This window comes from Leucoraja erinacea, chromosome 6 (assembly GCF_028641065.1).
Source record: "Leucoraja erinacea ecotype New England chromosome 6, Leri_hhj_1, whole genome shotgun sequence".
NCBI lineage: Eukaryota > Metazoa > Chordata > Chondrichthyes > Rajiformes > Rajidae > Leucoraja > Leucoraja erinaceus.
In genome coordinates, this window is record NC_073382.1 from 45,903,489 (window position 1) to 45,916,143 (window position 12,655).

General features: G+C 44.6%; 1 pseudogene; it reads left to right on the forward strand.

The window, feature by feature from the left end:
- Nucleotides 1–12,321: 12,321 nt before the first annotated feature.
- On the forward strand, nucleotides 12,322–12,430 carry LOC129698471 (U2 spliceosomal RNA; annotated as a pseudogene).
- Nucleotides 12,431–12,655: the final 225 nt, after the last annotated feature.

Genomic DNA, 12,655 nt, shown 5'->3' on the forward strand with positions numbered 1-12,655 from the left:
ACTTGAGCTTTTTAATAAATATTCATAATAGTTTCATTTACATATTATTAATGGTAGAAATCCTACATAATGTATGAAAGCAATTTTCATTTCCTTTTTGACTTTGTTTCAGCTTGAAGGCTGCTGAATTGTAAAGCAGACATGAGTAACAACTGAACCAAATTATCATTGTATGCTGGTATTTCTTGTGTATTTTAAAACGCAAGAAAATGATCGACCAAAGATAAAAACAGAATTCACTTGAAAAACTGCAAAGGTAGGCAATAAATGTCTTCCCATATTTAGAAACATTGTTTTTGAAGGGCATTGTAACTGCCCATGGTGTCATTTCCCCCCCCACATATTTGACACAACATCAGATATTTACCATATAAAGGAAAACTAATTATTTTTTTAATGTGCAGTAAGTGACAGAGGTGAGATCAAGCAAATAACTTCCTCAAAAGCAAAAGTAATCTGAATTAAAAGTAAATTATTGGAAACTGGAACTGCTACATGTTTCACCATGTTCTGTTTCATAGATACATAGACAATAGGTGCAGGAGTAGGCCATTTGGCCCTTCGATGTGATCAATACCCCATTCCTGCCTTCTTCTCATATCCCTTGATTCTGCTAGCAGCCTTCAAGCTGAAACAAAGTCAAAAAGGAAATTAAAATTGCTTTCATACATTATGTAGGAGCTTTATCTAACTCTCTTTCGAATGCATCTAGTGAATTCTGAGGCAGAGAATTCCACAAATTCACAACTGTGTGAAAAAGTCTTTCAATCTCAGTTTATTGACTCAATTGGAACATGACCTTTCTGACTATCAGCTTTAACAAATTGTGAACGAGATGCCTGGTTAAAGCAGATGATAGCCTCGTGATTTTATGCAAATTGGAACCCTACTGACATTTTAATCAGAGCATGATCAAGAAAAGCAAGGATGAAAGTTATGTAGAATGCCAAAGCATTTCTTCTGTGAATCCCAGAGGAGCATCTTTGGATTCCACAAAGCTTTTCTTCACACAGATATCCAAACCTCATCCTCATTGGTTCACATAAATCCTCCATGGCACTAAACCGGCAGTTGTTTATAACCTTTTTCCTAAACTATTTAAAACTTGAATCATAATTATGCTGCATCAGCTGCAATGTGCTAAAGCGTGTTAATAATTTTTGATGAAAAATAGTCCATGCTTGGAAATGTTGCAAAGAAACAACAAGTACTGCTCAACAAGTGCTGTGACAGTTCTACACGACCAAAACACCACTTTAGAATTAATTCCCCTTGTTTCCATTTTCTAATATTACTGATTTACTCTTCAAACCTATCTTACAACCTATCTTTGAAACAGAACTCACCATCTAGAATGATCCTGCTGATGACAACGTTTATTTTGCACACAGAACTTTGCTCAATCAACCCTGCAAAACTATTTCTAATGGCAACAATTTATTCTGTAAATTGAAAGCAAAACTACTGGAGAAACTCAGTGGGGTCAGGCAGAATCAGTCTCAACAAGGATCCCAACCAGAAATGTTGTCTGTCTATTCCTCTTCTCAGATGTTGCATGACTTCCAGCAATTAGTTTTTTGCTCAAAATGCCAGCTTCAGTGGTCTCTTTTGTCTCCATCTTCTGTGATCGTACTAGTATATGGGGTGATCACTGGTCTGTGGACTCGGTGGGCCGAAGGGCCTGTTTCCATGCTGTAACTCTAAGATCTGAAAGTAAAGTCTAAAGTACAAGGTGAAACCAGGAGGCAGCTCAAATGTCGGCGAAACATCACTCCCTGACAAGCTCAATGCGTTTTACGCACGCTTTGATAGGGAGAATACTGATGTGCCTTCCCGATCCCCCGTTCGCTGTGATGGCATTTCAGTCTCAGTCACAGAGGCCGACGTCAGAAAATCCTTCAGAGGGGTGAACCCCCGAAAAGCGCCTGGACCTGATGTTATACCTGGTCGTGTTCTACAAACCTGTGCGGACCAACTGGCTGGAGTTTTTACGGACATTTTCAACCTCTCACTTCTGAGGTCTGAGGTCCCCACCTGCTTTAAAAGGGCATCAGTTATACCAGTGCCCAAGAAGAGCAAGGTGACGTGCCTCAATGACTATCGACCAGTGGCACTAACGCCAGTGGTGATGAAGTGCTTTGAGAGGTTGATCATGGAGCAAATCAACTCCTACCTCGACAAAAACCTGGACCCACTGCAGTTTGCTTACCGCCACAACAGATCAATGGTGGATGCGATCTCGCTGGCCCTCCACTCCGCTCTGGACCACTTGGACATCAAAAACTCATATGTCAGGCTGTTATTCATCGATTACAGCTCGGCATTTAACACAATCATCCCCTCCAAGCTGGTTACCAAACTCGCAGAACTGGGTCTCTGCGCATCCCTCTGCAATTGGATCCTCGACTTCCTCATTCACAGACCACAATCTGTTCGTATTGGTGGAAATGTGTCAGCCTCGATAACAATCAGCACGGGAGCACCTCAAGGCTGCGTGCTCAGCCCCCTGCTGTACTCACTCTATACTCATGACTGCGTAGCCAGTCACAGTGCGAACTCCATCATCAAGTTCGCTGACGACACCACTGTTGTGGGACTTTTCACTGATGGGGATGAGTCAGAGTATAGAAGAGAGATCGATGAACTGTCCATATGGTGCCAGTACAATAACCTGGCCCTCAACACCAGCAAAACCAAGGAACTGATTGTGCACTTTGGAAGGAGTAGGAGGGGGCCCACAGCCCCATTTATATCAACGGGTCGATGGTTGAAAGGGTCAAGAGCTTCAAATTCCTGGGCGTGCACATCTCTGAAGATCTTTCCTGGTCCGAGAACACTAATGCAATTATCAAGAAAGCTCATCAGCTCCTCTACTTCCTGAGAAGATTACGGAGAGTCGGTTTGTCAAGGAAGACTCTCTCTAACTTCTACAGGTGCACAGTAGAGAGCATGCTGACCGGTTGCATCGTGGCTTGGTTCGGCAATTTGAGCACCCTGGAGAGGAAAAGACTACAAAAAGTAGTAAAAACACTGCCCAGTCCATCATCGGCTCTGACCTTCCTTCCATCGAGGGGATTTATCGCAGTCGCTGCCTCAAAAAGGCTGGCAGTATCATCAAAGACCCACACCATCCTGGGCACATACTCATCTCCTTGCTACCTTCAGGTAGAAGGTACGGGAGCCTGAAGACTGCAACAACCAGGTTCAGGAATAGCTACTTCCCCACAGCCATCAGGCTATTAAACCTGGCTTGGCTGAACCCATTTTCTGTTATTTGCACTTTATCAGTTTATTTATTCATGTGTGTATATATTTATATTATGGTATATGGACACATTTATCTGTTTAGTAGTAAATGCCTACTATGTTCTGTGTGCTGAAGCAAAGCAAGAATTTCATTGTCCTATACAGGGACACATGACAATAAACTCACTTGAACTTGAAGTGATCCTTCATCTGTGCAGGCCCTTGGTCAAATATAAACGCAAAGTACCAGAGTAACTGAGCAGGCCAGGCAGCATCTCGGTGGTAAATGGATAGGTGACGTTTCAGGTTGGGACCCTTCAGTCAGTCTGAAAAGTCACCTATCCACTGCCAGGTCCAGTAACTTACTCCAGCATTGTGTATCTTTTTTTCTAAACCAGCATCTCAATTCCTTGCATCTCTCTACACTTGATCAAATCTATCTAGATTACTATTTTCAATGTGGGGCCTAGCACTTTCCATTTTGGGGAGGTAGAGCACAGATTATATTAGGCCCTACAGAGTTAGATTTTCAAGATAGGTTGCATAAATTTGATTTGTATTCCACATAGTTCAGACGATTGTGAGGTGAACTTAAACGATAAAAACAATCACGAGGGTAGCTACAGAGAAGCTATGGAATCCACAATAAAGGGATTTAGTTGCAAAGTTAGAGCTAGGCTACAGAGTAAATCAGGCAGAACCTCTTCCGGAAACTGATAGCGGTAATCTGTCACCCAAATTGTCATTAACATGTTCAGAACTAAAAACAATAGTTATTTTAGGTGAGGCCACTACAAGACTCAAATAAGGATCAATACAAGAATTGAATTTTTAGGGCTTAACAGCCTGAGTGTCTACTCCTGTTCCCAAATCCCAAGGATAGAAGTAAATTCACACTGCCCTCTGACTAGTAATGTTATAGTAACTGTGTAATTTCATTCTCTTGCCTTTAACGTTTGGTAATTAAATCACTGGAAAAAGATATAATTGCATTCCAAAGCACTAAATTGGAAATGCTTTTCACAGTTTGAGAGTAAATATACATCAGCCCCAGAACATCGTATTGTAATCTGAATAGCACATCAACAATGACATCAAGCTGGATATAATGAAATTACAATAAAGGCCCAAGAAAGCATATTTTTTGCAAATTTCCAAAGAACATTATTTTGGCACCATAATATACAGGTAAGTAATTTTCATTCAGCAGGCAGGTTCTACAAGGTAAGCCTGCCTGCCTAGATTGGGAAAGGGGGAGATGCAGCGAGACCTGGGTGTCATGGTACACCAGTCATTGAAGGTAGGCATGCAGGTGCAGCAGGCAGTAAAGAAAGCGAATGGTATGTTAGCTTTCATTGCAAAAGGATTTGAGTATAGGAGCAGGGAGGTTCTACTGCAGTTGTACCGTGTCTTGGTGAGACCACACCTGGAGTATTGCGTACAGTTTTGGTCTCCAAATCTGAGGAAGGACATTATTGCCATAGAGGGAGTGCAGAGAAGGTTCACCAGACTGATTCCTGGGATGTCAGGACTGTCTTATGAAGAAAGACTGGATAGACTTGGTTTATACTCTCTAGAATTTAGGAGATTGAGAGGCGATCTTATAGAAACTTACAAAACTCTTAAGGGGTTGCACAGGCTAGATGCAAGAAGATTGTTCCCGATGTTGGGGAAGTTCAGGACAAGGGGTCACAGCTTAAGGATAAGGGGGAAATCCTTTAAAACCGAGATGAGAAGAACTTTTTTCACACAGAGAGTGGTGAATCTCTGGAACTCTCTGTCACAGAGGGTAGTTGAGGCCAGTTCATTGGCTATATTTAAGAGGGAGTTAGATGTTGCCCTTTTGGCTAAGGGGATCAGGGTGTATGGAGAGAAGGCAGGTACGGGATACTGAGTTGGATGATCAGCCATGATCATATTGAATGGCGGTGCAGGCTCGAAGGGCCGAATGGCCTACTCCTGCACCTAATTTCTATGTTTCCATGTTTCTATGTAAGCCAATTAGAAATTTAAATTATAATGTAAACTCAAACTAAAATTCCAAATTGCAAAAAAATATGAATATCTTCTATAACTCTTTAGTGTTATAAATGTGTAAACTAATTTTCCACACATAATTGAGTGGGATAACATCACAGAATTGAATCTTTTGGATCATCACATAAAATATATCTAAAGTGACTGCAAAAAAGGTGCAGAGTGGAGTGGAATAGTCTACAGTGGAATCCTTGGACATTAAATAGGATTTGTATTATAATATTCTGACTGTGGGAACAAAAAATCCAAAGCTCCAACTAGCCACTAGCCATTAAAGAAGCAGTGCAGCACATTTAAGAAATCTGATAATTCTGGATTACCACTATAATCTCTGGAAAAATTGTTACTGTGAATGATTTTTAATGGGGTTGATTTTGCTTGACCTTCTGTCCCTCATATTTCCCTCTCGTAGGTATTGGTCATTGGTTTCTTATTATCACGTGCACTCGTCATTGTGATGCACTTTTGCATCCACTTCCTACACACTGGGGGCAATTTACTGAGGCCAATTAAACCACAAGCCCGCACATCTTTGAGACGTGGGAAGAAACTGGAGCACCTGGAGGAAACCCATGTGGTCACCGGGAGAACATGCAAACTCCACACAGACAGCACCTGAGGTCAGATCAAAACCAGGTCTTTGGTGCTGTGAGACGGCAGCTCCGCCAGCTGTGCAACCATGCCATTGCGTTGAAAGAATCACAAAAAAAGGTCAGGACTGTTTTTTCACATCCCAGGACACCATCTGCTTAGTTTAAAATACGGGATGTGTTGATCCAGGATTTCCTGGCAGCAGCAAACCTCCTGTATTAACTGGTTATCTTCACAAGTCTCCACTTATCTTGAGCAGCTCTACTTGCTAGAACATCCAAGCAGAAGCTGTCTTGCTGCTCAATGCAGGATTTTGCATAGCGTGAAGCCTTCTGGCGGTCAATCCTATCATATGGCAGGGTCAGACACAGCATAGCTTACAGAAACCATATGGAAAACTTTGGTAGCTGGTTAATACCATATCTCTGGGTAAACTTGCTGTCAAAACTGAACAATAATGCAGAACGCTTCTGATATTAAACATTTAAAATATGATATGGGGAAATAGAAGGTGCAAATTTAGGTACACCATAATCCTTCAAATAGTAATGAGAATGTAACCAAACAATCTATTTTTAACATTGTCAAGGGAGGTACAAATATTGGCTACTATACTGAAGATAAGCCTCTGCTCTGCAATTGTTTCATGGAAAAGTTTGTATCCAATTGAGTGGGTTAGTTTAACTTTGAGGACAGCATCTCAAATGATGGAATATATCCTGACAATGGCATTGGAATTTTCACTTAGATTATGTGCTCGTTTCTAGACCTAGACTTGAACTCATAACCTTCTGACTCAGTAAGTCGCAAAAATCCATTAACTTTTGAAGGAGCGTAAATTATCCTGGGCAATCTTACTTTATTCACTCTACCCAATGCTTAATGCTATTTGATTTAAAAAAAACTCAATGACTGTATTCAGTCCCAACCTCTTCTAATATTATACAACTAGTAACACCAAATGGCCAAGTAAAGCTCTATTGACATTAATGTTAGAATGTGTACAAGCTCATCAAAATATTTTTTTTTATCTTCCTTAAATGTTGTGCGTCATTAGTGGTAAGTTGCAAAGATCCAAGAAAAGCTTGAGTTTGGTATTGATATCAAAAGATTTTGGTATAAAAATTAGCACGTTCGCTGTTCTGCCAGTACATTGATCCAAATGCCACATTTAGTGAAGAAGCAATGAGAGTTACGATCATGAGATTCTAGATACACAGTTGGTCTTTTATCATGCAAAAGTGTCTGAATATAAATAATCTAGTATCACAATAACCACAAATTTCATCGTCTGCTTCAAATATGCAGACCCACAAATCTGTCACAAAAGTATTGTGCATTATTTATTTAGAAAGAATAGCACATAGGTTTACTTTCTTCTTATCTTTAGCAAGGGAAAAATTAAGGCATACAGTCTAAACCTTGTTCTATGTTACAGCCAGTGTTGATGTTTGGAAGACTGATTCTCAGATGCTGTATAATATGAAAATATAAGAAGTCTGAATAAGGGTTCTGACCCGAAACGTCATCTATTCTTTTTCTCCAGAGATGCTGCCTAACCCGCGGAGTTACTCCAGCATTTTGTGTCTATCTTAATATGACAATAGTGTTCTTTTAACTCACACTGCTAGGCAATGTCAACTCAATGACATATTAACACAGAGGAGAAACTAAAGGAACTTAGTGCTGGAGAAATTAATGGCACTGAAAGCTGATAAGTCTCCAGGGCCTGTTAATTTGCATCCCAGAGGATTAAAGACATTGATGTGGAAATAATGGATGCATTGGTTTTCGTTTTCCAGTTTCCTGCAGATTACAGATAGCTCCTGTAAATTTGTGGGAGAGAGAAAACTGGACATCAAAGGCCAGTTAGTTTACATTGGAAACAGGCAATGTAGCCTTCCCTATCATGTTGGTGTTTAACTGAGACATGGTTCAGTTTGCATAACATCAGAGTAATAAGTTTGTAGATTCAAATTCTACAGTCCAGGCTTGATCACAAAAATCTGGTTGATACTGCAGGGCTGCACAGAGAGGAAGCTGTAGGAAGGAACTGCAGATGCTGGTTTAAACCAAAGATAGACACAAAAAGCTGGAGTAACTCAGCGGGACAAGCAGCATCTCTGGAGAGAAGTAATGCGAGACATTTCGGGTCAAGACCCTTCTTCAGACTGGTTGGGGATAAAGGAAATGAGAGATATAGATGATGATGTATTTGTAGAGGGATAAAGCGTAGAATCGGAGAGCAGGAGGATTAACAGCGAGAGGGGGAGCAGCGAGAGAGGATGTACCTACTTTAAAGAAGTTCTCCTCCTCTCTCCGATGAGGGTTCTGCAACATCCTCTCTCACTGCTCCCCCTCTGTGATTCCTCCTGCTCTCCAACACTACGCTTTATCTCTCTACATTATTATCTATATCTCTCGAATCCCTTATCCGTAATCAGTCTAAAGGGTCTCAATGAAAACGTCACCCATTCCTTCTCTCCAGAGATGCTGCCCAAAGATCTTAGAGCAGAGCAAGATGGGTTACTCTCACGCAAACGCGTAGTACGCTCATGGGCAGATTCATGGGTGATTATAGGACCCATTTTAGAAACCAGCCCCCGCCATCTTGTTCCGCCATCTTGCTCCGCCATCTTGTTCCGCCATCTTGCTTCCGGCCAAAGATCGGATCTTTGTTTCCGCAGTGGGGAGAGGGAGTGTGGGGCCCGGGGCAGCGGGGAGAGGGAGTGTGGGGCCCGGGGAGAGGGAGTGCGGGGCCCAGGGCAGCGGAGAGAGGGAGTGTGGGGCCCGGGGAGAGGGAGTGTGGGGCCCGGGGAGAGGGGTGAGGGAGTGTGCGGCCCGGGAGAGGGAGTGTGCGGCCCGGGGAGAGGGAGTGCGCGGAGCGGCCCGGGTATTGCGGGGCCCGGGGAGCGGGAGTCCGGGGCAGCGGGGAGAGGGGAGTGCGCGGCCCGGGGCAGCGGGGTGAGAGTGCGCGGCCCGGGGAGGGAGTGTGGGGCCCGGGGCAGCGGGGAGAGGGGCATAGGAGGGGGGAGAGACATTGTAGTGTGGGGGCAGGCGAGGGAATGCAGGGGGGGTAGTTGAGGGGTGGGATAAGGCCTAGTGTGTGTGAAGTTGCGGGGAGGTTTACAATGTTTCTTATTTAATGTCCCTTGTCTAGTCTGAAATAAAGTTCATCATTGGATCAGAAGAAATATAATTGTGTGTGTTATATGATTATATACATTTATATCACATTCATGTATGTGTGTTTATAAACATTTTATTCTTTAACAAGAATTAACAGAATTATGAACTAACAGAATTATGAATCTAACCCTATATCACGCACTAAAAACTTCCCCCACAATGTCAATTACCCTGCTAGTCGGGTCGGGTCGGGTCGGGTCGGGTAGGTTCCGGTTGCAACAAAATCAACTCAAACACTGCTTGTGAGCCATTTAAAAAGAAATGATTTAAAAAACATTAAAAAAGACAATTACCAATAATATTTTATTCTGAACAAAAAGTATGAACTGACAGAATTATGAATCTAACCCTATATCACACACACAAATCGTTGCCCCGCAACACTGATTACACTGCGAGTCGGGTTGGGTCAGGTAGGCTCCGGTTACTAAAATGGGCGGGGAAAAATGCCCAGGATCCCCTCCGTAGCGTACTACACGTCAGCCCATTGTATTTCGCAGGAGTGGCCTATCTTGCTCTGCTCTAAGATCTTTGATGCTGCCTGTCCCGCTGAGTTACTCCAGCTTTTTGTGTCTATCTTCAGAGAGGAAGCCGTACTGCTGCTTTTGATATAGGAAACGTGAAGCATACTCAGTGATTGTGCATGCACCTCATTTGAGGGACTGTAATTTTCTGTATCTTCACTTTCTAATAGTTAAATCCTACTTGCTAGTTATCATAATACAAAAAATCTGTAATATCTTCATCAAAATAATTTGTTCTACATTGTTTCATTGCTCAAATAGTTTGTAAATATCAAAGCTGCAGTTAATGTAATAGGTTGTTTGGATGCTGAATGTCTCCTGTTTTGTAGCAAGACTCCAACATCCTCATTCAAAAATCGTATTACACCATTTACAATATGTTAATAAATGTAAGAATTATTTAATGCATTTCATATATTGCTTGTTCAGATGTGCTATAAGGTTACATCAGTGGAAATCAAGCAAAGAACATAGAACACCACAGTGTAGGAAAGAACTACAGATGGTGGTTTAAATCAAAAGTAGAAACAAAATGCTGGAGTAACTCAGCAGAACAGGCAGCATCACTTGAGAAAAGGAATGGGTGATGTTACAGTGCTGTTCAGCGAAACGATCGCCGAGCCTGCGCTTGGTCTCGACGATGTACAGGAGTCAACACCTGGAACTGCGGATACAGTAGATGAGGTTGGAGGAGGTGCAAGTGAACCTCTGCCTCACCTGAAAAGACTGTCGGGGTCCTTGGATGGAGGCGAGGGGGGAGGTAAAGGGACAGGTGTTGCATCTTCTGAGGTTGCAGGGGAAAGTACCTGGGATGGGGATGGTTTGGGTGGGAAGGGACGAGTTGACCAGGGAGTTGCGGAGGGAACAGTCTCTGCGGAAAGCAGAAAGTGGTGGAGATGGAAAGATGTGATCAGCAGTGGGATCATGTTGGAGGTGGAAGGATTGTTGGAGGATTATATACTGTATGCGACGGCTGATGGGGTGGAAGGTGAGGACAAGGGGGACTCTGTTGGCAGGAGGGGGAGCAAGAGCGGAGCTGCAGGATATCGAGGAGACCCTAGTAAGAGTCTCATCTATAATAGAAGAGGGGAACCCCCAACCTGGGCGCAGATGCGGTGTAGACGGAGGAATTAGGAGTGGTGGATAGAGTTCACTTGCATCTCTACTATATCTACTGTTCCAGGTGACAACTCGTGTGCATCGGCGAGACCAAGAGCAGGCTCGGCAATCGTTTTGACGAACACCTCCGCTCAGTCTGCCTTAACCTACCTGATCTCCCGGTTGCTCAGCACTTTAACTCTCCCTCCCATTCCCAATCTGACCTTTCTGTCCTGGGCCTCCTCCATTGTCAGAGTGAGGCCCAGTGCAATTTGGAGGTACAGCACCTCATATTTTGCTTGGGTAGCTTATACCCCAGCGGTATGAACATTTATTCTCTAACTTCAAATAGCCCTTGCTTTCCCTCTCTCTCCATCCCCTCCCCTTTCCCGGTTCTCCCAGCAGTCTTACTATCTCCAACTACATTTTACTTCGGAGTCACGTGAGTGACTTCGTGAAGAACCCCGCTTCCACGCATGCGTGTCATATCGCTACACGCATTGCAACGAGTCACACAGAGGGGAACGGCGTTCCCCAAGCGGGAGATTTGAAAGTCGGGAACAGCAGGTAAGCGACTCTGCGTTCCTTTTTTCTACTTACTTTTAGGTGGCTGCGGAAAGCCGGCGGGGAGACCCGTGGAGGGCGAGCAGCCAGCAGCAGCAACAGCACGAGTTTCCCTGGGGGGGGAACAACCTGAGCCCGACTTTGCTCCCGCACCGGCAAAATTCACCTCTCGGCCGGGCGGGAAGCAAAGTAAAAAAGGTCCCTATGCCAGTCTCAAGCGAGACTGGCTTGGGAGCAGTCGGTAGCAGCCAGCACAGAGGCTGCGGGACAGACAGCTCGGACCAGCGGTACCGGGGCTCGAAACGCTCAGCGAGTGCAGCGGCACTTATGGAGTCGGAACGGGACGTTCGGGCTGAAAACCTTCTTCACAAGGTAAGGGCCAGGGGATCCATAGGAACAGCCGGGGTTACCGGCTGCGGAACTGCCGCGAAGGACCAGGCCCGTGAAACACCGGGGTCGGTCCAAGCGGCTCGAACCCGACACAGGGAACGACGGTCACCGGCGGGAGAAGGAAAGTCGGGAACAGCAGGTAAGAGACCCTGCGTTTTCCTTCAACTTACCTTTCTAGGTGCAGACATGGACCAGGTCCATGTAAGGTGCAGAAGGCCGGCGGGAGAACCGCGGAGGAGCGGCAGCAGCAGCAGTAGCAGCAGCAGCGGCAGCGGCAGCAGCAGGCAGCCGGCAGCTGCTGGAGCACAGGCAGCTGCAGGAGCACAGGCAGCTGCAGGAGCACAGGCAGCTGCAGGAGCACAGGCAGCTGCAGGAGCACAGGCAGCTGCTGGAGCACAGGCAGCTGCAGGAGCACAGGCAGCTGCAGGAGCACAGGCAGCGGCAGGAGCACAGGCAGCAGCAGTGGCAGCTGGCACTTCGTGAGGAGCTGGCAACGGCAGGAGCAGCATGGGCACATCGGTTCCCGGAGAGGGAAAAACACCTGTGCCCAACTTCGCTCCAGCATGGTGAGAAAGTTCATTTCTCGGCAGCAAAGGACTTTGCAGTTGACTGGCTGCAATCTACTACAAGGGACCAGTATGTGAGTACCAGGGTCGGTCCCAGTGGGGTTTTAGTTACAATAATCGCTTCTCGGTTTTTTTGGCTAAGATCAAGTGTAGTATCTGTTCTTATCAGTTTAATATCTGATACACCCCTTATCTAGGGACTATATATATTATATAAAAACTATAGTAGCTGTTATCATCAGTTTTAATGTCTTATATGTCCCTTATCTAAGGACCATATAAGTAGGAGTGCCCAGAATTAGGCATTAGAGTGGGGTTGACGGGCATTAGAGTGGGGTTGACCGGCTGCAACGACCACTAGGGACCAGTACCGTCAGTACGGGGGTGGGTCCCAGGGGTCTTAGATAAAGGAGCAGCCAGGAGTGCTGAGAGCGTTGAAGCCAGGTTAAA